We start from the raw sequence: 22,265 nt of genomic DNA on the forward strand, positions 1-22,265 counted from the left end.
CTCTTTCACCTTCATCAAGAGACTCTTTGGTTCCTCTTCACTTTCTGCCCTTAGAGTGGTGTCATTTGCATATCCAAGGTTATTGATATTTCTCCCGGCAATCTTTATTCCAGTTTGTGCTTCATTCAACCCAGCATTTCTCATGATGTACTCTGCATATAAGTTAAATAAGCAGGGTGACAATATACAGCCTTGATGTGCTCTTTTCCCAATTTGGAACCAGTCCATTGTTCCATGTCTGGTTCTAACTGTTGCTTCTTGACCTGCATACAGATTTCTCAAGAGGCAGGTCAGGTGGTCTAGTATTCCCATTTCTTTAGAAATTTTCCAGTTTGTTGTGATCCACACAGTCAAAGGCTTTGGTGTAGTCAATAAAGCAGAAGTCAATATTTTTCTGGAACTCTCTTGCTTTTTCGATGATCCAACAAATTTTGGCAATTTGATTTCTGGTTCCTCCGCCTTTTCTGAATACAATTTGAACATCTGGAAGTTCTTGGTTCACAAACTGTTGAAGCCTAGCTTGAAGGATTTTGAGCATTACTTTGCTAGCATGTGAAATGAGTGCAATTGTGTGGTAGTGTGCTAGTGCTTTCCAATAACACATGGATGCAGGTTAAATACAAAGATAAACAGAGATAAACTATACCAATATTTCATTCAAAAAATATTGACTGAGCACTTACTATGTACCAATAACTGTTCCAGGTGCTGAAAATATAGCAGGAAAAATATAGTTGTCCTCAATGATGTTACATTGTACTGGGGGAAGACAGAAAATAAAATGATATATAGTATCAAGTGATGGTAAATGTAATGGGGGAAAATAAAATAAAGTAAGAAAGATAGAGATGTTGGGGGTCTGGAAGGTTTTTTTCTATTTTACACAGGGTGGGCTGGGGATGCAGATGGTTGATGTAATACTTGTACAGTTGCCAGATAGGCATGCAGAACAAAGCCTTGCATACACCTGCTTTAAGTGAGTCGAGCCATAGGGAGGAGCCTGTGCACCTACCACAAGGCTGGGATGGGGTGTTTTGTCCAAGCAAAAGCAGAGGGACCCAAGGGGCATCAGTGGAGTGACGGAAAAAATATTGGAGGTAGAGAGGCAGGAGGTGGGTGGAGGGTAGAATATGTAGGAGTTTGTAGGCATTTTAAGAACTTTGGCTTCTTCTCTGAGTGCTTTGGGAAGCTATTTAAGAGTTTGGAGCAAAGTATTTACATTACATAATATGATTAATGTTTCAGTAGGATCATTTTGTCTACTGAGTAGGGAGGAGTATGTGGATGGTGGCTATGGGTTGTGGTAAGGGAATACAAGTGGCATTGGGGATGCCAGACAGGAGGTTTTCCTTATAGCAGAAATAATGAAATTAATGATAAAGATATGATTTTGTGTCTACTTTGAAGTCAAAACTGGCAGGATTTGCTGATGTGCTGAATGTGAGATATAAGAGAAATAGAGGAGTCTCTCTCACATTTTTGGCATAAGCAACTGGAAGGATGGAGTTGCATTTATTGGAGTGAGAAGACTGGGGGAGGAGAAAGTTTGCAGGGCTGCGGAGATCAGGGCGTCAGAGCTGAAGGCTGGGTTTGAGCTGCCTATTAGATATCCAGTGAAATTGTTGAGTAGATTAGTTTAATATCTTTTGCACAATGTCTATCCTGTAATATGAAAAGGACTTTAGCGACAGTACCATTTACTGTGTTCCAAGGAACTGTGAGAGTCAGAGCTGGTTCTGCAGGAAATGAATTTTCCTGCTGCTCCCATTGGCTGCCTTTGCTTTTTAACTCCAGTGGGGTGGTCCCCAGGCCTGCAGATGCTGACGACCACGCTGGTTTTGTAGCCCAAAGTACACTTCCCTCCACAGACATGTGCTGGTGCAGACATGAATTATCTTTGCAAACAAACAGGATGATTTCAAGAGTCAGTCTAATGAGCAGTGAATATGGACTGATTACTGTATTTGCGAAGAACCTCATTTTTTCCCCCCAACATTGCACTAAAGATTGGGCCAGTACTTCCTCGTGGGCTTACAAATGTAAGTAATCAACGTGTTTGTGTAAATATTTAAAGATGTCCACATCATGTTTATGAATCAATGGGCTATCATAATTGCTTTTGTGTGATCTGATAGACACAAACATATACAGGACCCACCGTATCTTAGAAGGCTTCCTCATGGAATTTAGAAAACATGGTGATTAAAGAAACGTTTATATTACATCAAAAAATCTTGTAAGAAGAATTATGATGGAGAATTCATGCTTGGATACATTCATTTGTATATTTTTCTTTTTTATTTTTTTTGGTAACATTGTCTTCATGATTTAGTTTGTTTGCTTTATTGTGGTAAGAACACAACAGTGAGATCTACCCTCTTTAACAAATTTCTCAGTGTATATTAGCATATGGCTTACTACAGGCGCAATGTAGTACAGCCAATCTCAAAAACATATTCGTCTTGCATAACAGCAACTTTACAATTGTTAGATAGAAACTCCTCATTTTTCCTTCCAGACATTTAGGTGCTTAAGTCTATTTCTAGATCTTCTTGACTTGCTGATTCTCCAAGAGGTGTTAAATTATTTGCTCACAACCTCACAATCATGCATAGAACAGATGTTTCTTGATGTATGGCTAGATGATAAGATGGAGTCACCTACAGAGACCTCGCTTTGGCTTCTGACTGCCCGGGGTTCAAATCAGAGCTTCTCTGTTGGTTAGTTGTTTGGCTTTGGGCAGATGAACTAGTCTCTGAGTTTCAGTTTCTTTATCTCTGTAGTGGGGAATAATATTTACCTGGCAGGGCTATTGTGGGAATTGAATGATACAACATGTGTTGAGCACCCAAAAGTTTCTGGCAAATAGTAGGTGCTCAATGAAAGGTCATTTCTTCCCATCCCCTTTTCTCTACCTGGAAGCTTGTTCTAGCTCAGGTGTGAAAGAGAAGCAAAAGCGCATTCCCTAAGATGTTTCTGGCTTACAGGAGTTTGGAAAGATAAGTAATTTATGGGACCAAGAGAGAGAGGAGGGGGCACCATGGTGACATTTCTGGCATATGCGCAATGTTTTCTAAAACTTGGGCCAATTAATATTTCTTTAACCTGAAATGCTTTTTCTTGCCTGTCCCTTTAAGTAGTCCATGTCCTCCACCAAACCTTTCTTGCAGGACTTTCCCAGCCAAAGTTGCATGTGAGCATGGGCTCCTCTGAACTTCCATGCATCTCTCTCAAACATCACATCACATCTTTTATAGCTGTTGAAGTCTTGGCTGATAGTGTTTGCTGAAGTCTAAGTGTAGTCAGAGCCAAAGCACCACCATTTCATCATTGCTTATTGGGCACCTAGGGGACTTGGCAAGGACCATATATGGCAAGTCATGTGGGTTTCAGGATAGAAGACCTGGGTTTTGAGTCCAGCTTTATTGCTTATTGTGTGAGGTTAGTCCCATGGACTTTCCTAGACTGTGTTTCCTCACTTACAAAATGGTTATAATAGTTCTATTGGCGATTATTTTTTTAAATAAATGTCCTCAAATCCTATTCAAAAAGGGTGCAGTATAAATAAAATGAATGGAATGGTTTCTACTCCACCTTTATCAAGGGACTGTTGGGCAGCCATGGCAGATCACAGCTCAGGGAATATTTGGTAAACAATAAATGTGGTACTCCCACTATATTGAGTTATTAGGCTCTCATTAAATATCTCCTGGCTCAATGCTTAATTGATTGATTAAGCATTGAAAAAGCTTGTATCAGCCTCGGGAGAAGGGCCACAGCTTTATAACATGCTTTGAGGGAGGGCAGAAGCATCTCTCACGGGAAGGAGACGATCAAGGGAAGGTGGCAAGTGGACACACAGTAGGTCTAAGTAAATATATGTTGACTATGGCTGATTAGGTAAACAGAGTGGTGGGGACGGTATGTCATAATGTAGAAAACTGTTGAGAGACCAAGAGGAGATGTAAGCATTGATTAGACTCTTTCCCCTAACTGGCCTTCTTTTTTCCCTTTCCATGTATCCTTTTTTTTTTTGGTAAAGTACTTTGTTTGGATAACACAGCACTGTTTAGTCACTCGGTCATGTCTGACTCTTTTAGGACCCCATGGACTGTAGCCCGCCAGGCTCCTCTGTCCATGCGATTTCCCAGCAAGAGTACTGGACTGGGTTGCCATTTTCTTCTCCAGGGCACCCTCCAGACTCAGGGATCGGACCAGAGTCTCCTGCGTAGACAGGCAGATTCTTTACCACTAAGTCACAAGGAAGTCATAAAGCACTTTACACCTACTTACTTGTTTATATCTCTATGTGTTGGTATTTATTTATCTGAGTAGTTAGTTCATGTAATGTCTCTCTCTGCTTGCTAGATGATACGCTCTCAGAAGCAGCGATTTTTGACTGTTTTCCTGACTCCCATATCCGCAGAACCTAGAATAATGCCTGGCACAGGGCAGGTGCTCCACACATGCTTATAGAATGAGTAATGATGGAATTTATTGTCTTCTGTAGGCTAGGAAGATTTTCAGGCCACCTTTTTTCTCCTAAGATTCACTGCATCGATCTTCTGGTTTCCTACTCACCTCCATCTTGGATTATCTTGTCTTGTAAATATACTTGCTACTTGTTTGTTTGTCATTTGTTCCCTCTCAATTGAGATGGAGCAGTGCTCTGAGTATAGACAGCTTGTGATTGAATTCTGGCACCATCACTGACTTACTGTATGGCCCTGGACAGCTTGCTTGTCTGTTAAGAGCCTGTTTCCTTGGCTGCAACAGTAGGATAAGAGCAGGTCCTCCTCCCAAAGTAGTTACAAGGGTTGAATGTGTTAATGTACCTAGAATATAATGTCAGGCACATAGTATATGCTCAGTGAAGGGCTTTTAATATTACAGTAGAAGTAACAAGAAGGCAGGGGCAATGTGTTTCTCACTTATTCTGCTGTCCCTGGTATCAACGACAGAGTTCAGTTCAGTCCAGTTCAGTCACTCAGTCGTGTCCAACTCTTTGCGACCCCATGAACCGCAGCACGCCTCCCTATCCATCACCAACTGCCGGAGTCTACCCAAACCCATGTCCATTGAGTCAGTGATGCCATCCAACCATCTCATCCTCTGTCCTCCCCTTCTCCTCCTGCCTTCAATCTTTCCCAGCATCAGGGTCTTCTCAAATGAGTCAGCTCTTCGCATCAGGTGGCCAAAGTATTGGAGTTTCAGCTTCAACATCAGTCCTTCCAATGAACACCCAGGGCTGACCTCTTTTAGGATGGACTGTTTGGATCTCCTTGCAGTCCAAGGGACTCTCAAGAGTCTTCGCCAACAACACAGTTCAAAAGCATCAATTCTTCGGTGCTCAGCTTTCTTTATAGTCCAATTCTCACATCCATACATGACTACTGGAAAAACCATAGCCTTGACTAGATGGATCTTTGTTGGCAAAGTAATGTCTCTGCTTTTTGATTTGCTGTCTAGGTTGGTCATAACTTTCCTTCCAAGGAGTAAGCGTCTTTTAATTTCATGGCTGCAATCACCATTTTGGAGCCCAGAAAAATAAAGTCAGCCACTGTTTCCACTGTTTCCCCATCTATTTGCCATGAAGTGATGGGACTGGATGCCATGATCTTAGTTTTCTGAATGTTGAGCTTTAAGCTAACTTTTTCACTCTCCTCTTTCACTTTCATCAGAAGACTCTTTAGTTCCTCTTCACTGTCTGCCATAAGGGTGGTATCATCTGCATATCTGAGGTTATTGATATTTCTCCCGGCAATCTGGATTCCAGCTTGTGCTTCCTCCAGCCCAGCCTTTCTCATGATGTACTCTGCATATAAGTTAAAAAAGCAGGGTGACAATATACAGCCTTGACGTACTCCTTTTCCTATTTGGAACCAGTCTGTTGTTCCATGTCCAGTTCTAACTGTTGCTTCCTGACCTGCATATGGGTTTCTCAAGAGGCAGGTCAGGTGGTCTGGTATTCCCATCTCTTTCAGAATTTTCCACAGTTTATTGTGATCCACACAGTCAAAGGCTTTGGCATAATCAATAAAGCAGAAATAGATGTTTTTCTGAAACTCTCTTGCTTTTTCAATGATCCAGTGGATGTTGGCAATTTGATCTCTGGTTCCTCGGCCTTTTCTAAAACCATCTTGAACATCTAGAAGTTCACAATTCACATATTGCTAAAGCCTGGCTTGGAGAATTTTGAACAATACTTTACTTGTGTGTGAGATGCATGCAATTGTGTGGTAGTTTGAACATTCTTTGGCATTGCCTTTCTTTGGGACTGAAATGAGAACTGACCTTTTCCAGTCCTGTGGCCACTGCTGAGTGTTCCAAATTTGCTGACATATTGAGTGCAGCACTTTCACAGCATCATCTTTTAGGATTTGAAATAGCTCAACTGGAATTCCATCACCTCCACTACCTTTGTTTGTAGTGATGCTTCCTAAGGCCCATGGCTGTGATGGCGCAGCAACGGCCGAGAGGAGCTACCCCACGTCCAAGGTCGGGGTGGCAGCTGAGAGGAGCTACCCCACATCCAAGATTGGGATGGGGGTGGGTGGAGGGGGGCGGCTGCGCTCTGCTAGAGCAGCCATAAAGAGATACTCCACATCCAAGGTAAGACGGTAGGCACTGAGAGAGGGCATCTGAGGGCAGACAGACTGAAACCATAATCACAGACAACTAGCCAATCTGATCACATGGACCACAGCCTTGTCTAACTCAGTGAAACTAAGCCATGCCGTGTGGGGCCACCCAAGATGGATGGGTCCTGGTGGAGAGGTTTTAGAGAATGTGGTGCACTGAAGAAGGGAATGGCAAACCACTTCAGTGTTCTTGCCTTGAGAACCTCATGAACAGTATGAAAAGGTAAAAAGATAGGGCACTGAAAGATGAACTCCCCAGGCCAGTAGGTGCCCAATATGCTACTGGAGATCAGTGGAGAAATAACTCCAGAAAGAATGAAGGGATGGAGCCAAAGCCAAAACAACACCCAGTTGTGGATGGGACTGGTGATAGAAGCAAGGTCCGATGCTGTTAAGAGCAATATTGCATAGGAACCTGGAATGTTAGGTTCATGAATCAAGGCAAATTGTAAGTGGTCAAACAGGAGATGGCAAGAGTGAAGGTTGACATTCTAGGAATCAGCGAATGACAGAGTTGCTACTCACTAAATACTGATGGATGAGTGAATAAATATGTCAAAACAAGTAGTTGTAATGTAGACATCTGTCTTAACAATATCCTACAATAGGGAATTTTACTGAACAAACATTTTTGAGGGTGTCTGCTATATGCCAGGCACTACGGGGAAAAGTGAGGATTCCATTTATTTATTATTATCTAGGTGCATATATCTCAAACTGATTTCACGGCCTCAGAATGCCAAGGATTTGTGGACTCCAGGGAGAAACAGTGATCTGGACTGGTTTTAGTGTGGTGGCCCTTTGATGATCTCCTGGACAAGTGTTCATTGGACACCACCAGGCCTCAGGTCCTGGGAGGGTTGCAAGGAAGCAGTGATGGGAAAGCCAGCCCCTGCAGCAGAGAGCCCATGGCGTGTATTTGACATGAAAGGGACAACCAGGATGCTCTGGGGTGTGTCTGTGGTCAAGAAAAGGAACGGGGCTTGGGGAGCACAGAAGAGGCACCTCTGTGATGAGAGTGGAGGGTGCAGAGGGTGAGATACAGCTTCCAGTATCGCTCTCAGGAGCTTCAAATACAGACCATTCAGACTAACCTCAGCAAGGTTAGTATGCTGCTCTGAATCAGTTAAAAGGAACTAATTACAGGATATTTTCCCCTGAAGGTAGTTGTAGTCTCTTCTGAAAATACACCATCATCACACTCCTCATAAAGGATTGTGATTGTCTACTTATGTGTTATATTACCCACTACACTGAGCTCAGTGAATATTTGTTGAAACAAAATAAAGCAAACTCCCAGGTGTATTAATTTCCTAGGGTTGCTGTAACAAAGTATCAGAAGCAGAGTGGCTTACAAAAACCTAATTTTATTGCCCCTCATTTTTGAAGGCTAGAAGTCCAAAGTCTAGGTTTGGCAGGGCTAGACTCCACCTGAGACTCAGGAATCCTTGCTTCCTCCTGGGTCTTGATGCTTTGCCAGCGACCTTTGATATCCTTTAGCTTGTAGGTGTATCACTCATTCTTCTGTCTTCACGTGGTCTTCTCCCTGTGTCTTCAACCATCCTCCCTGTGGACATGTCTGCCTCAGTGTCCAACTTCCTCCTTATTTTATGGACCCCGGTCATTTGGATTAGGAACCACCCATAGTGAGCTCATCTTAACTTGATTAAATCAACAAAGACCCTATAGCCAAACAAAGTCACATTCTGAAGTATGAGAGTTTGAACTTTAACATCTCTTATGTTAAGGGGACACGATTCAACTTGTAACACTGGGGTACTTATGGATTTACAGGATGAGCAAGAAGTTTAGCATTTCTGGGGGCTGCAGTGGGCATGCATGAGGCTGGGGGCTTCTTAGGATCCCCCCCTGAACAGGGAAGGCTATGGGAAGATAGTCTGTAACCAGAAAGTCAGACCCAGCCCTGGAGGCTCTGCGGCAGACACTCAGCCCAACTCTGCCGGAACGTGGCTTTATGGCTTCCGAGTCCAGCTTGGTGCTTCACAGGACCCTGACATCTGTCCAAGGGCTGGAATCTGTTCCTGCCTTCCGGGCTCCACTCTGTACCTGAAACCCGAGGTTGACCTTTTCTCACTTCAAGCCCTGGCACTAGAGAAAGTGAAGTCACTCAGTCGTGTCTGACTCTGCGACCCCATGGACTGTAGCCTATCAGGCTCCTCTGTCCATGGAATTTTCCAGGCAGGAGTACTGGAGTGGGTTGCTATTTCCTTCTCCAAGGTGTCTTCCTGACCCAAGGATCGAACCCAAGTCTCCTGTATTGCAAGCAGACGCTTTACCGTCTGAGCTACCAGGGAAGCCCAAAGTTGCTCAGTCGCGTCTGACTCTTTGGAAGCCCTTTTAGGGATCTGGATCAGTTCAAATCAAATGTGAGTTGACTGCGCCTCTGTGGGCTTCTGCCAGCAATTGATGTAATAATACGGCTTCAGTTGGTCAAGAACCCAATGGATACCTCATCTCTTGTCCTCTGACAGCCCCACTGTGGGGCTGCCCTGGGGTAGGGAGGAGAGCATCGCCTTGGTAGAAAAGAAGCATGGAACCCAGAGTGTTTATACTGACATGCACATGGCCACACAGCTCGTCAGTGGTGATGTTAGGGGTGGAGCCCTGTTGAGTCTGACTCCACAGTCTGAATGTTCATCTGCCCTACTCCCCTCGGTGGGAGGGCCTGGGGGCAGCTCCAGGATGGATTTGACCCCACTTCCTGGCCTTATCTGAATAAACCATCCTCTTAAATGCCTACTGGCCTTGCTCGAATCTTTCTATTTTTTGATCCTCGAACTAGAGGGCACAGGTGTGTGAGATGGACAGCCCAGGTCATGGAACACTCATTCTTCTGTTCTAGCTGGTGGGCTCTCTAGGTTTGACCATCAGCTGCCAGAGCAGGGGTGCTGGGAGGCTCACGTTCTCCAGAAAGTTCTCTGGCCTTCCAGGCTGTGGGGGATACATCACTTTCCAGTCACTAGAAGATTGAGCTTCCAGAAGCCCTCTGCCCTGCCCCTAGACTTCAGTGCCTCCTATGAGATCCCTACCATCAATAGTGTTCTGAAGGTTTCCAGTGTCGTGCAACTAAAGGTAAACCAGAGCAGCGCGCTGGACAGGCATGCGTTCTGCAGAGAGATTTCACTGGTGGGCGAGGTCTGAGGTGGAGTCATTTTGGGGTCTCTGGTTCCTGTCTCCCGGACTCCCCACCTCGGACCCTGAGAGGCATGAGGGTTGGGAGGGCAGGACCCCACGGGCTGTTTCTGTCAGCCAAGCCACAGCAGAAGACCACACGATCCCGAGGCCAACCTTGGCCGACCACAGGGCCCGGCTCTCAGGAGGGGCCGTGGGGCCGGCAGGGCTGGGGTTTCCGCTTTCTCACAGGAAGCCTCCATCATTCTCCTGGGGCCCGCGGGGGGCCTCGCTGAGCAGGGGTGACTCAGCTTCCTCTGGGCCCCCGCAGAGAAGCAGGACAATGCAGGGGTCCTCTTGCCTGTGTGTTCCCATCCACTTCCTGCTCTAGAAAACCTCCAGTCATGGTTCAAGTCTCTGTTTAGAGGAAGACTTGTTGAAAAAAACCAGTTTGTGCTTCACATTTGTCACTTTATAGAAAAGCCTTCCCACACATTGGTTCCTCCACTGTTCACAGCAGCTCTGAGATTATCGGGAAGCCATTGTTATCAGTGCTATTCCCATGAAGAAACTGAGACTCAGACAGTTGGCTGAGGCCACTTGGTTTATTGGTGGAGGGCTGGCACTCAAGCCCAGGATTCTAGAAGACTCTTTTGGGACCTTATAGTACTTTCTTGGGTGGCCCTCAGCATTTAGCCCTTATCATATGCTTTCCAGGTGGTGCTAGTGGTAAAGAATCTGTCTGCCAGTGCAGGAGACGTAAGAGACATGGGTTCAATTCCCTGAGTTGGAAAGATCCTCTAGAGGAGGAAAAATGACAACCCACTCCAGTATTCTTGTCTAGAGAATCCCATGAACAGAGGAGCCTGGCAGACTATAGTCCATGGGATCACAAAGAGTGGGACACGACTGAAGTGATTTAACATGTGCTCACACATGTGCTTGCTATGTGTAAAATGTTTGCTGACTGAATGAGTGATCGTATTTTTCAACCATCATGAGACATCCTTAGAGCTCTAAGCTAGCTACCATGGGGAGGGGAAGGACACAGGCTTTGGAGAGACAATACAGGGTTAAGTTCACTAAGACCCACATTAGCTACGTGATTTAAGGTAAGGTTCAAGTTCCCTAAGTAGTAGTTTTCTCTGAACATAGGATAATAATGGTGATTTTTGGGGGCAGTTATAACATCTAAATGAGATAATGTGGCTCAAGGGATGGCATAGGACTTACTTCACAGAAGGTGTGTGGCTATGCAAGATTCTTTCCATTGTTCTCATGGTCGTGCTTAGCTTCAGATACTCATCAGAGTTAAACAAACCCCGCAGATATGTTCTTTGTATATGGAACAATTCCTTTGCTCAGTAATCTTTGAAAAATTAAGGACACACACGTACAAAGGAAATAAAGTCTGGCCCTGGCTCATTTAGTCACTATAATCAGGAAATGAGCTCGGGCGCCATCAGTATGAATTTCCCAGTTCACTCCTCTGAGTTCTGGGTACCAAGATTTCTCATCATTTCTTGTGATTTATTTTAGATAAACACCATTTCTAGCCCTGTAAACAGAGTAGAACAACCCACTGCATTGCAGATTCTCTGTCTGTGTTTCTCACTCCTCACTGGATGGTCTGACTTTCATTTTCCCTTGCTCTTGCCTGCCTGCAAGGGGTCACAGAGACACTCATCAAGGTGAGGAAGTGGCACCAAATCTGAAATTTCAGACTCAGAAATAACACCTATATTTCAAGAAAATGCATAAGCAGTCAGGATGCTATTTCTTTAAAAGTGCCCTTTATTTCACCAATTAGATATTTTCTGTGAGTTAGCAATTTTTTCTTTGAAGTCAAATGTATGAACCTAGTGGTGTTAATATCTTAGATTTCAAATTCCTTACAGCCAGGAAACATGTTATGGTCATAACCATATACCCAGGGCCAGGGTCACTTTGCATTCTCAACGAATAGTTCTTGAATGAGCAAGGGTCCTGCATTCATTCATTCACTTTATAGAAATAGACTGTGAACATTGCTGAGTCCTGAGTTGCCATCCAGGTGGGTAAGATAGTTTATCACCTTAAGGAGCTCAAGGCAGGCATGTTATCCAAGCAGAACAATCTTAGAGGTGAGTGTGACTCCCCACCGAAAGGAGGGATGAGTCTGGAGATGAGGAGGTCAGGCAGAGGGGATCATTCAGGATGCAAAGCTGTTTAAGAGGACAACTGTGAATGAATCAAGGAAGTCTCCTCATTGGGAGCCAATCATGTGATTTTAGGTATGGATCTGCCACCTTGAACAGCCCCAAACTGAATGAAGGAGGAGAAATTGCCACCATGGAGAGGGTGGCAGATAATGATGGCCTCAGGCAATCAAGACAAGTCTCTAGGGCTTCCCTGGTAGTTCAGACAGTAAAGAGTCTGCCTGCAATGTGGGAGACTTGGGTTTGATCCCTGGGTCAGGAAGATCCCCTGGAGAAGGAACCGGCAACCCACTCCAGTATTCTTGCCTGGAAAACCCCATGGATGGCGGGATTTTTAAGACAAGTCACTCAGGACAAATATAATCCTGTGTTCACATCCAGGACGGTGGCTGATGTCATTAATATCTGCAGAGAACCAGGGACCACTGTGGTCCTGTCTACTAATGGAAACTTTCAATGTGATGGAGCCCCTGCTGGACGGAGCATGAAGGGCATGATCACTTCTGGGGAGATGTTTGATCCTTTCCAGGGCCTCCTTCATTATTGTTCCTTGCTAAAGAGGATTTATCTTTTTAAAATATTTACTTATTTATTTGGCTGCATTGGGTCTCAGTTGGGGCATGTGGGATACTCGTTATGTCACGTGGAATCTTTCCTTGCAACACATGGACTCTCTAGTTCTGTCTCACCGGCTTTTGGTTGCTCTGTGGCATGTGCGATCTTAGTTGCCTGACCAGGGATCAAATGTGTCCCCTATATTGCAAGGCAGACTCTTAACCACTGTGCCAATAGCAAAGTCCCAGTAGGATTTAAATAAATCAAGATGATTGTGTTTTGTTTTCTTTCCAGAATTACACTGTGATGGGAAATGGGATAACGCATTTTACATCACAGCCATGATCTACATCTTTGTTTACTCTTGTTCAGTTAGTATATTTTGCTGAGCACCTCTCTTCTGCGCTGGTCTCAAGTAGGCCTTGGGATTCAGAGGTGGGCACAAGTATGTCCCTTCAATTTAAGGATCTCCCAGTAGTGGAAAAAAATGACTTGTAAGTAATGGCAATGTCCTGTGATGAGTACAGAAGAGGAGACAGACAAAAGAGGGTAGAGGCAGCCTGATTAATTACGCTTTTAGCAGTGAGGGAAGCCTCACAGAAGATGTGTTGGGCTTTAAGGGATGAGTAGGAGTTTTCTGGTGGAGAAGAAGAAAATAACATTTTCAGGTAGTGAAAATGACATGAATGATTGCACAAGGGCAGTAAATTCATAGTTTGGAAAATAATGAATTAGTGTAGCTGGAGTTGGGTTGCCAACTCAAATATAAACAGCCCGGTTAGATGTGAATTTTAGGTAGACAGTGAATATTTTTTTAGCAGGCGCATGTCCCAAATATTGCATGAGGCATGCTTACACGGAAAACGTTATTTGTTGTTTTTTCCAAGATTCAAATTTCACTGGAAATCTTTATTTTTATTTGCTAAATCTAGTGACTCAAGAGCATGACACAGATGAGACCACATTACAGAGGTCTTTGAAAGTTTTGATTCAGTCTTATGGGGTGGTCTTGGAAAGTTCTTAAACTGAGTTGTAATATAATCAGACTTCTGATATTCCTCTGGCTTCATGGAGGATGATCTAGAAAGGGGGAAACTGAAAGTAAGAACAGTGATTTAAATGGAGAGAAAGGGGGTTTGGAACCAGAGTAACAACCAAGAACTTCTCAGGTGACAGACTCCAGAGAGATTTTGGAAATGGAAGCCACAGGACTTGCTGAGAAAGCCTGAGTATCTGTGCTGGCAATCTTTATTTGTCACAGCCTCTGTATGTTTGTCTTTGAAAGCTTATGACCTTCAGGACATTCACTCACAATAGTCTTCAGACTGGAGATTCTTTGGAGGCTGGAATTCTGTGCCATTAGCCACATGGTTCAGTTCTTCATTTCTTTAAAACGTACACTCAGGCTAAACTCTGAGCCAGTTAATCACAACTTGATTAAGTGGCCAAGTCCATGCTGGGCACAGGTGGAAACACTTAGCACCATAACTTTGGAAGGGTCTATAAAAAAGAATGTCTCCCATACTTTCTTAGGAGAGATTTATTTTTCAAAAGAAAGTGTATACTTTGGAAGTGGAAGGACATTGTTTATTTCTGAAACTGAATATACCTCCAAAGTTATAGAATGTGCTTGTATTCTCTAGACTGGCTGCCGAGAACTCACAGACTTGTGTTAGAAGAAAGTGTTTGGTTAGGTTAGTTTCCTCCTGTTACAGCTGGGGAAGCTGTAGGCCAGAGAAGAGATGTGATCAGCTCAGGGTGGTGGAACTTGGGCCAGGGGAGAGGATTCGTGACTCCCAGCTAAAAGGCAAAAGGAATTCTTTAAACATTTAGAGTTTGGAAACACAGTGTCATTCTTTTTCTCTGTAACAACCAAATTGCAAAGGATTTCTCCTTGAGATTTTTCAATTTGAATGAAAGTATGAACACAAACCTTTTTAAAAGGGATTTCATGAAATTGTGTCACTTGGGAATTACCACATCTTATTTGTATTGACAGCCCTTTTGAAATAGATTGACCCAGCTTAATTCCTGAAGGTTTTCAAAGTTTTTGGAACTTGGAAAAAGAAAAGTTTATGTAAATAGGAAATAATAGTTATTTGCTAAATGCATTCTCGGCTGCAAGATTCTGACATTTTGGCAAGGGCAAGTTTTCCTTTCAATAGATCAACTTTCAGAGCCAAGTTGTGCTTAAAAACAATAAAGCAAAAAGTACTGTATTTACATTTCAAGGATGAAATGTCTTTCCTCCTTAGAAATCTGAGGAATTATGTCTGGACCACTGCCTGGCCTGCTTTTGCTTCATCAATTCCAAGGAGACCTTCACTGTTATAATGTCCCAAGGTAACTCCTCTTTCAAGGTTAAGAGATTTGCTCCCTGTAAAAAGACTTACCAGAATCCTTCCTCGTTTCCTCAACAATGAGAAACCACAACCAAATGGGTCCTGAGTTATCTACTCTACGTCAGTCCTAAGAGGTGATTTGATTTTGTTTCTAATATCTTGATCACTGGATATCTTTTCTTTCATATCTTATATGTGGTCCCTTCCAGCTCCTTCTGAGATAGGGAGGGTAGAGAGAAGCAAGAGCAGTGATTCTGGAGTCAGGGGGGCCCTGGGGCCACATTATTCACCCGCATCACTTCTGAGTCACACACCTTGTCCTTCATGGGGATTTGGCACAAACTCTCTTCCCTGTTAATGTTGATGAAAAGTGTTATAAAACCATAAATGCTAATCACCAAGGAAGGAATATAGAGTTAGGACCCTCAGATAGATCTTAGAGGTGGTATACAGTGTACACACTAAATAAGATGGTCCATAATACATCAGGCCTCTGCCAAATCCACCCCCTACACCTGTCCTGCCAGATCCCCATGCAGTGCAATGGCTCAAGCACTAAAGAATCTGCCTGCAATGCAGGAGACAAAGGAGACACGAGTTCAATCCCTGAGTCCAGAAGGTCCCCTGGAGGAGGAAATGGCAACCTATGCCAGTATTTTTGCCTGGAATATCCTGTGGACAGAGGAGCTTGCTGGGCTACGGTCCACAGGGTCGCAAAGAGTTGGACATGACTGAGCACACACACACTACGTGATGCACTGTCTTAAGCATCTTCCATACACGAGGCACGGGGCATGGCAATGAACAAAACAGGCAAGTACTAGTCAAATATTTCTCCCACTGGATCTATGGATACCCAAGGGGCCCAAATTCTTGTTACTATGTGGATTCTACGAGAATTTAGAAAATTCCTCTTTTCATTTGAAGATCATCTAAAAATGAACATAAAAAATAATCTTGATTGATTGAAAAGGTTGCCTTAAAATAGTCCTATTGTAGGCTCATGGTGTCTACATTTACACTTGTGTCATTGAGCACATCAGAGCCAATGATCATTAAACTGACAGTAAACTTTCAGTGCGCGGTCTGTCATTCAAGCTTGAAATCAGTGGACATGTCCTTGAGCTTGGACAGCGTTCTTTCCTCTAAATGGGTTTCACATTTGTCTCAAGTTTAAGAAGCACAGTCCACTAGTGGCACCAGAATGGTTGTAGCTGCCTGCAGCCATCATTCTCTTCCAAAACGTGGATCACACAGGTCTCATGGGAGACAAGAAAATGGTCCCCCAAAGATGTACACACCTCAATACTTGTGAATATGTCACATTACATATAGTTTAAAAATTTTTTTTTGATGTGGACCATTTTAAAAATCTTTTTTGAATTTGTTACAATATTGCTTTGGGGTTTTTTTTGCTATGTTTTTGTTTTTTTGCCCCTATGAGCTCCCCGATCAGGGATTGGACCTGTACCCCCTGCACTGGAAGATGGAGTCTTAGCTACTGGACCTCCAGGGAAGACTCTGGAACCCGGTTCTTTTGTCTCACAGACTCATGCAGCTTCAGAAGATGAAGGATCATGAGGGTTAAGTCAGAAGAGCCTCTGGGGTTCTGTGCTCACAGGCATGTATGGGGGTCGGGTGTTACCTTTCATGTTCTAAGGTGCAAAGAAGTTAATTGAGGGACCCAAGGTCCTGTATTTAATATACATCTGAAGTGATTTCTGTGAGAGAAGCAACACTGACCTTGGCCATTTTGGCTAATAGCATCTTTTCTGGAACTGTGACTTGAATAAATGTGGGAGCTCTCTGCCTTTACTTCTAATTCTGATTTTACACAGAGGGCCCTGCTAGGAAATTATTTTGGGGTTGGAAATAAAGAAGGGGTTTTGAAAGAGAGAAAGAAACAAGATTTCAGGGTCATGGTGTCAGCCACCAGGATGCCTGAGAGCCTAGGCTGGTGGGCAGGGGTCTCCGAGGGATGGAGTTAAATGGCCTGTGAGTTTCTTGAAAATCTTTTAGCTTTTCCTGCAACACCCAGAGGAGAGGACTCTGGGTTGTAAGCTATTTTGTTCTAAAGCTTCCTTTTTATTTTTCTAACTTTTGTAGAAATAAAATAACTTTGACAGGGCAGTATTTGTGAAAATACAAGTCAATGAAATGGAATTTATAAACTTTAAGTGAAGCCAGTGTTTGGATTGTCTTGTTCAATTAAGTTGCTGTGCTTTTTGCCTTTTAAGAATGAAGATTCTGTTGTGTTCTGTACTTAAATACATTGTGCCGAGGTTAACTTTTGAATAAGCAAAAGATGGAAGGAAAGGGGAAGATACCAGAAGTAAAAGGGGAGGGGGGGAATGGAGCAATGCAATGGAATAAGCACACCGTTCAAATCAGAGTGGGCTGAATTCAAATCTTGGTTCTGGGCTGGCTAGCTGTGTGACATTGGGTAACATACTTAACTTCTCTGAGCCTCAGTTTTCTAATCAATAGAATAAATATAATTAATACATTTAATTATATACAAATATATATTTATATATATTTAATTTAAATTATAAATATATAATTTATATATATAAATGTATAATTAGTATATAAATATAATTACAAATTTGGCTTTGAGGGTTGATTAAATAGAATATCGTATGTAGTTTTCCCTGGTGCAAAGGAGGCTCTCAGTAAATATTGAATGAATAAATAATAACTCTTGAAACTATTTCTGACTGTGGGTCACTTCTTGATTTTCAGTGTACTTTGAAAATCTGTAGTTACCTAGGGTGGTGTCATTCCATTGTGACCTCTTAAACCTAATTTTCCAAGCAGTTACCTTCATCGCTGTTAGTTTTGCTGGCTCTTCTCTCAGGAGTGGAGAGCGATCCTTCCTTCCTCCCTACTTTCTTCTTTCCTTCCTTCCTCTTTCCTCTCTTCCCTCATTCACAGAGGATATGAAAAATGGATTTAAATTTTACTCTATTCCAGGCACTGGGTTAGGAGCAAAGCCTATGAGATCAGGAAGTCTTGGTCTTGGCCCCTGGGAAGGTCACAGTCTTGGGGAAGGACACAGAGCAGGGAGCCACGGACTCTGTCTGAGTGGGGGCGAAGTGGGGAGGAGTGGGCTTCCCCTGAAGGGATGGCATTTTCCTGAAAATCTGAAGGAGTTACACAGAGCGTCATGGCGGGGCCACTCCAGGAAGAGGCAGAGGTGAGTGCTGAGGGACAGAGACCATGCTGTAGATAGAGCAATTTTTCCAGCCTAGGGAAATCTGAGTGTGAGTTCTGGTTCTGTCACACATTATTATTGGTGAGGCCTTGTGTGCATCTCTGAGCATCTCTGAGTCGTGGTTAATCACATGACAGCACAGGGTTGAGTGTGGACATGGACAGACCAGGAGTTACGTGCCTTTTGATGGGTGTGCCTTAGTTCCTCCTTTATGAGCCGCAGAATGCATATCACTATTACTCTCATGTCTCAGAACTCCAGCTTTGTAAATTCTGAAAGTTTGATAACTCATCTTTTTAGGTTTCTTGATGCTTTTTTTTGGTGGTTCAGTCAGGTAAAAAAATCTGCCTGCAATGCAGGATACCTGGGTTCAATCCCTGGTCAGGAAGTTCCTCTGGAGAAGGAAATGGCAACCCATTCCAGTATTCTTGCCTGGAGAATCCTATGGACAAAGGAGCCTGGCAGGCTACAGTCCATAGGGTTGCAAGAGTTGGACATGACCGAGGCACTAAACCACCAAGCAATGGATTTATGCTATGCTATGCTAAGTCGCTTCAGTTGTGGCCGACTCTGTGCGACCCCATGGACTGTAACCTACCAGGCTCCTCCGTCCATGGGATTTTCCAGGCAAGAGTACTGGAGTGGGGTGCCATTGCCTTCTCTGCAATGGATTTATAATGTTGTGTTAATTTCTGTTGTACAGCAAAGTGATTCAGCTTATACACACATGTATAGACATTTACATACATTTACATTAATAATAATCAACATTATTTCCATTATGGTTTATCATAGGCTACTGAATATAGTTCCTTGTGCTATAAGAGTAAGACCTTGCTATTTCTCCATTCTATATATACTGGTGTGCGTCTGCTAACCTCAAACTCCTACTGAGGCGTAATTTGTATTCAGTAAATTTCTGCCTTATTAAGTGTACAGTTCTATGAATTTTGAAAGAAAATGCATCCAGTATTGTAACCATTACCATGGCCAGGATAGAGGCCGTTTGCATCACTCCAATATGCTCCCACATGCTTTCTTTGTAGTCAATACCCTTCTACCACCTGCGGCCCCTACCAACCATTGATCTGTTTTTTTTTGCTTTTTCCAGAATATCACATAAGTGAAATTATACTAGTGGGCAGTAGCTTGAATCTAATCTGCTACATTTCACGTAGTATACTGTGTTTGAGATTGTTTGGTGTTGTTGCCTTTATTAATAGTTTCTTTCTGTTCCATTGCATGGATGGACCACTGCTGATGACATTCAAGTTGTCCTCAGTTTTTGAAGACCATGTGGAAGTTGCTACAAATATTTGCATGCAGGTTTTGTGGGAGGTGTTTATTTTCATTTCTCTTGGGCAATTTCCTAAATGTAGGATTGGTGCGTCTTATGGTATATCCGTGACAGTTTATAAGAAACTGTCAAAGTATTTTTTAAAAATTGCTGTCATTTTAATGACTCACTGTTTTGAAAATGAGACTTTGATTTTGAGACAATTGTAGATTTCCTGAAAGCCCATGTATCCTGTACCCAGTTTTCCCTGGTGGTAACATTTCACAGAGCCGCCACGGTAGAGTCACAGCCTGGATACTGAGGTTGTCACAGTCAGGATTCAGGACATTGCACCACCACCGGGGGTCCTTAGGTGGCCCTTTCCAGCACCCTGCCATCCTCCCAAACCAGCCTCTCATTCACTTCTGGCATCTAGTAATCATTTGTCCATTCCTATAATTTTGTCATTTCAAGAATGCTATGTGAATGAAATCACACATTTTGTAACCTTTTGGGATTGAAATTTTTCACTCAGCACAATTCTCTGGAGAGTCATCAGGTTGTTCCTTATAGCAGTAGTTGTTCCATTTTATTTCTGAGTAATTTTCCACGATATGGACAAACCCCAGTGTATTTAACCCGTCTCCATTGAAGGACATCCACATCGTGTGTTGTTTTTAGTTTTAGCATATTACAAACAGAGTTGCTGTAAGTATTCATGGATAGGCTTTTGTGTGAATACAAGTTTTCATTCTCTGGGATGAATATTCAGGGACAACTGATGGATCGTTGGTAATTGCATATTTAGTTTTATAGGAAACTTCAAATCATCTTCCAGCCTGGCTGAACCATCCCTGGGTTGGGAAGATCCCCTGGAGAAGGGAATGGCTGCCTACTCCAGTATTCTGGCCTGCAGACTCCCATGGGCAGAGGAGCCTGGGTGAGCTATAGTCCATGGAGTCGCAAAGAGTCTTTATATTTTAAATATAAACAACCATCTTTATATTTCCGCCAGCAATGTGTGAAAGAGTCTGCTGATCCATGTCCTTGGCAGTTTTTTAATTTCTTCAGTTTCTCATGGAGATTTACTTTCCCAGAAACTATCAGCAATACGCCCTTGGATTTGTCATTTCTGTAATGTAAAACCATTATTTCTGTTAATCTCTTCTTTGTGTAGCTGAGTGAAGTGTTGTCTGATGTCAGACCAAACAGGGATAAAAGTGGATGTTCCCTGCAAACTGGCTTTTTTGATTTGACACCCCGAGCTGTATGAGGCATATGATTTCCTGTTTCCACTAGCCTGCTGGGATGCTCAGCACCAAGTCATATTCATTGTCAGGGTCTCCCATTATCCTCCTTTCATTGCTTGTTCATGTCCTTTTTATAATGCTGTAAATATTTAGCTATAAATAATTCATCTCACTCACTGTATGAGTATCTCCAGAGTAATGCCCCTCTAACTGCCCATTCCTCCTCAGTTCAGTTCAGTTCAGTTCAGTCGCTCAGTCATGTCCGACTCTTCGAGACCCCATGGACCACAGCACGCCAGGCCTTCCTGTCCATTACCAACTCCTGGAGTTTACCCAAACTCATGTCCATTGAGTTGGTGATGCCATCCAACCATCTCATCCTCTGTTGTCCCCTTCTCCTCCTACCCTCAATTCTTCCCAGCATCAGGGTCTTTTCCAATGAGTCAGCTCTTTGCATCAGGTGGCCAAAGTATTGGAGTTTCAGCTTCAACATCGGTCCTTCCAGTGAACACCCAGGACTGATCTCCTTTAGGATGGACTGGTTGGATCTCCTTGCAGTCCAAGGGACTCTCAAGAGTCTTCTCTAACACCAAAGTTCAAAAGCATCAATTCTTCGGTGCTCAGGTTTCTTTATAGTCCAACTCTCATATCCATACACGACTACTGGAAAAACCCTAGCCTTGATGAGACAGACCTTTGTTGGCAAAGTAATGTCTCTGCTTTTTAATATGCTGTCTAGGTAGGTCATAACTTTTCTTCCAAGGAGTAAGCATCTTTTAATTTCATGGCTGCAGTCACCATCTGCAGTGATTTTGAAGCCCAAAGAAATAAAGTCAGCCACTGTTTCCACTGTTTCCCCATAAATTTGCCATGAAGTGATGGGACCTAAAGATGCCTTTTAAGTATTTATTAATTCATCAAAGGTCCATCTAGTCAAAGCAATGGTTTTTCCAGCAGTCATTTGTAGATGTGAGAGTTGAACCATAAAGAAAGCTGAGCACTGAAGAATTGATGCTTTTGAACTGTGATGCTGGAGAAGACTTGAGAGTCCCTTGGACTGCAAGGAGATCCAACCAGTCAATCCTGAAGGAAATCAGTCCTGAATACTCATTGGAAGGACTGATGCTGAAGCTGAAACTCCAATACTTTGGCCACCTGATGCGAAGAACTGACTCACTGGAAAAGACCCTGATGCTGGGAAAGATCGAAGGTAGGAGAAGAAGGGGGCAACAGAGGATGAGATGGTTGGATGGCATCACTAACTTGATGCACATGAGTTTGAGCAAGCTCTGGGAGTTGGTAATGGACAGGGAAGCCTGGCGTGCTGCAGTCCATGGGGTCGAAAAGCATTGGACACGACTGAGCAAATGAACTGAATTCATTAGATATATAAAGAACAATTTGCATGGATTTTATGTGGGTTTGGCCTCAAGCAATCCTCAAGAGTCCAGAAGAAAAATTTAAGCTGTGAATCTGAATAACTATAAAACCAGGCAAAATATGTTGATTAATTTAAAAGAATTCAGATACTCAAGGAGTTCAAAGATGAGAGAAATTGTGACCACAGTAGAGATAAAGAAGGCTTGTTTTAATAGGTTTATGACTTTTTAAAAAGTCTTTTTATTTTGTATTGGGGTAGAATCAGTTAACAACG

The 22,265-nt window shown here is 43.1% G+C and overlaps 1 protein-coding gene across 3 annotated transcripts in view; it reads left to right on the forward strand.

Moving 5' to 3' along the window:
* Nucleotides 1–22,265, forward strand: part of LPIN1 (lipin 1) — a 373,872-nt gene that overhangs the window by 323,588 nt on the left and 28,019 nt on the right. For 2 of the 3 annotated variants that reach the window (XR_014083711.1, XR_014083717.1), the window contains exon 24: nucleotides 14,782–14,869. The gene's annotated coding sequence lies outside the window, so the exon portion shown is untranslated. Of the gene's footprint in view, nucleotides 1–14,781; nucleotides 14,957–22,265 lie in introns of those variants that run through there. The other variant, XR_014083718.1, reaches the window with a different exon arrangement.

The sequence above is a fragment of the Giraffa tippelskirchi genome, chromosome 4 (genome assembly GCF_054371585.1).
Source record: "Giraffa tippelskirchi isolate mGirTip1 chromosome 4, T2T-mGirTip1v1.2.pri, whole genome shotgun sequence".
In the NCBI taxonomy this organism is placed as follows: Eukaryota; Metazoa; Chordata; class Mammalia; order Artiodactyla; family Giraffidae; genus Giraffa; species Giraffa tippelskirchi.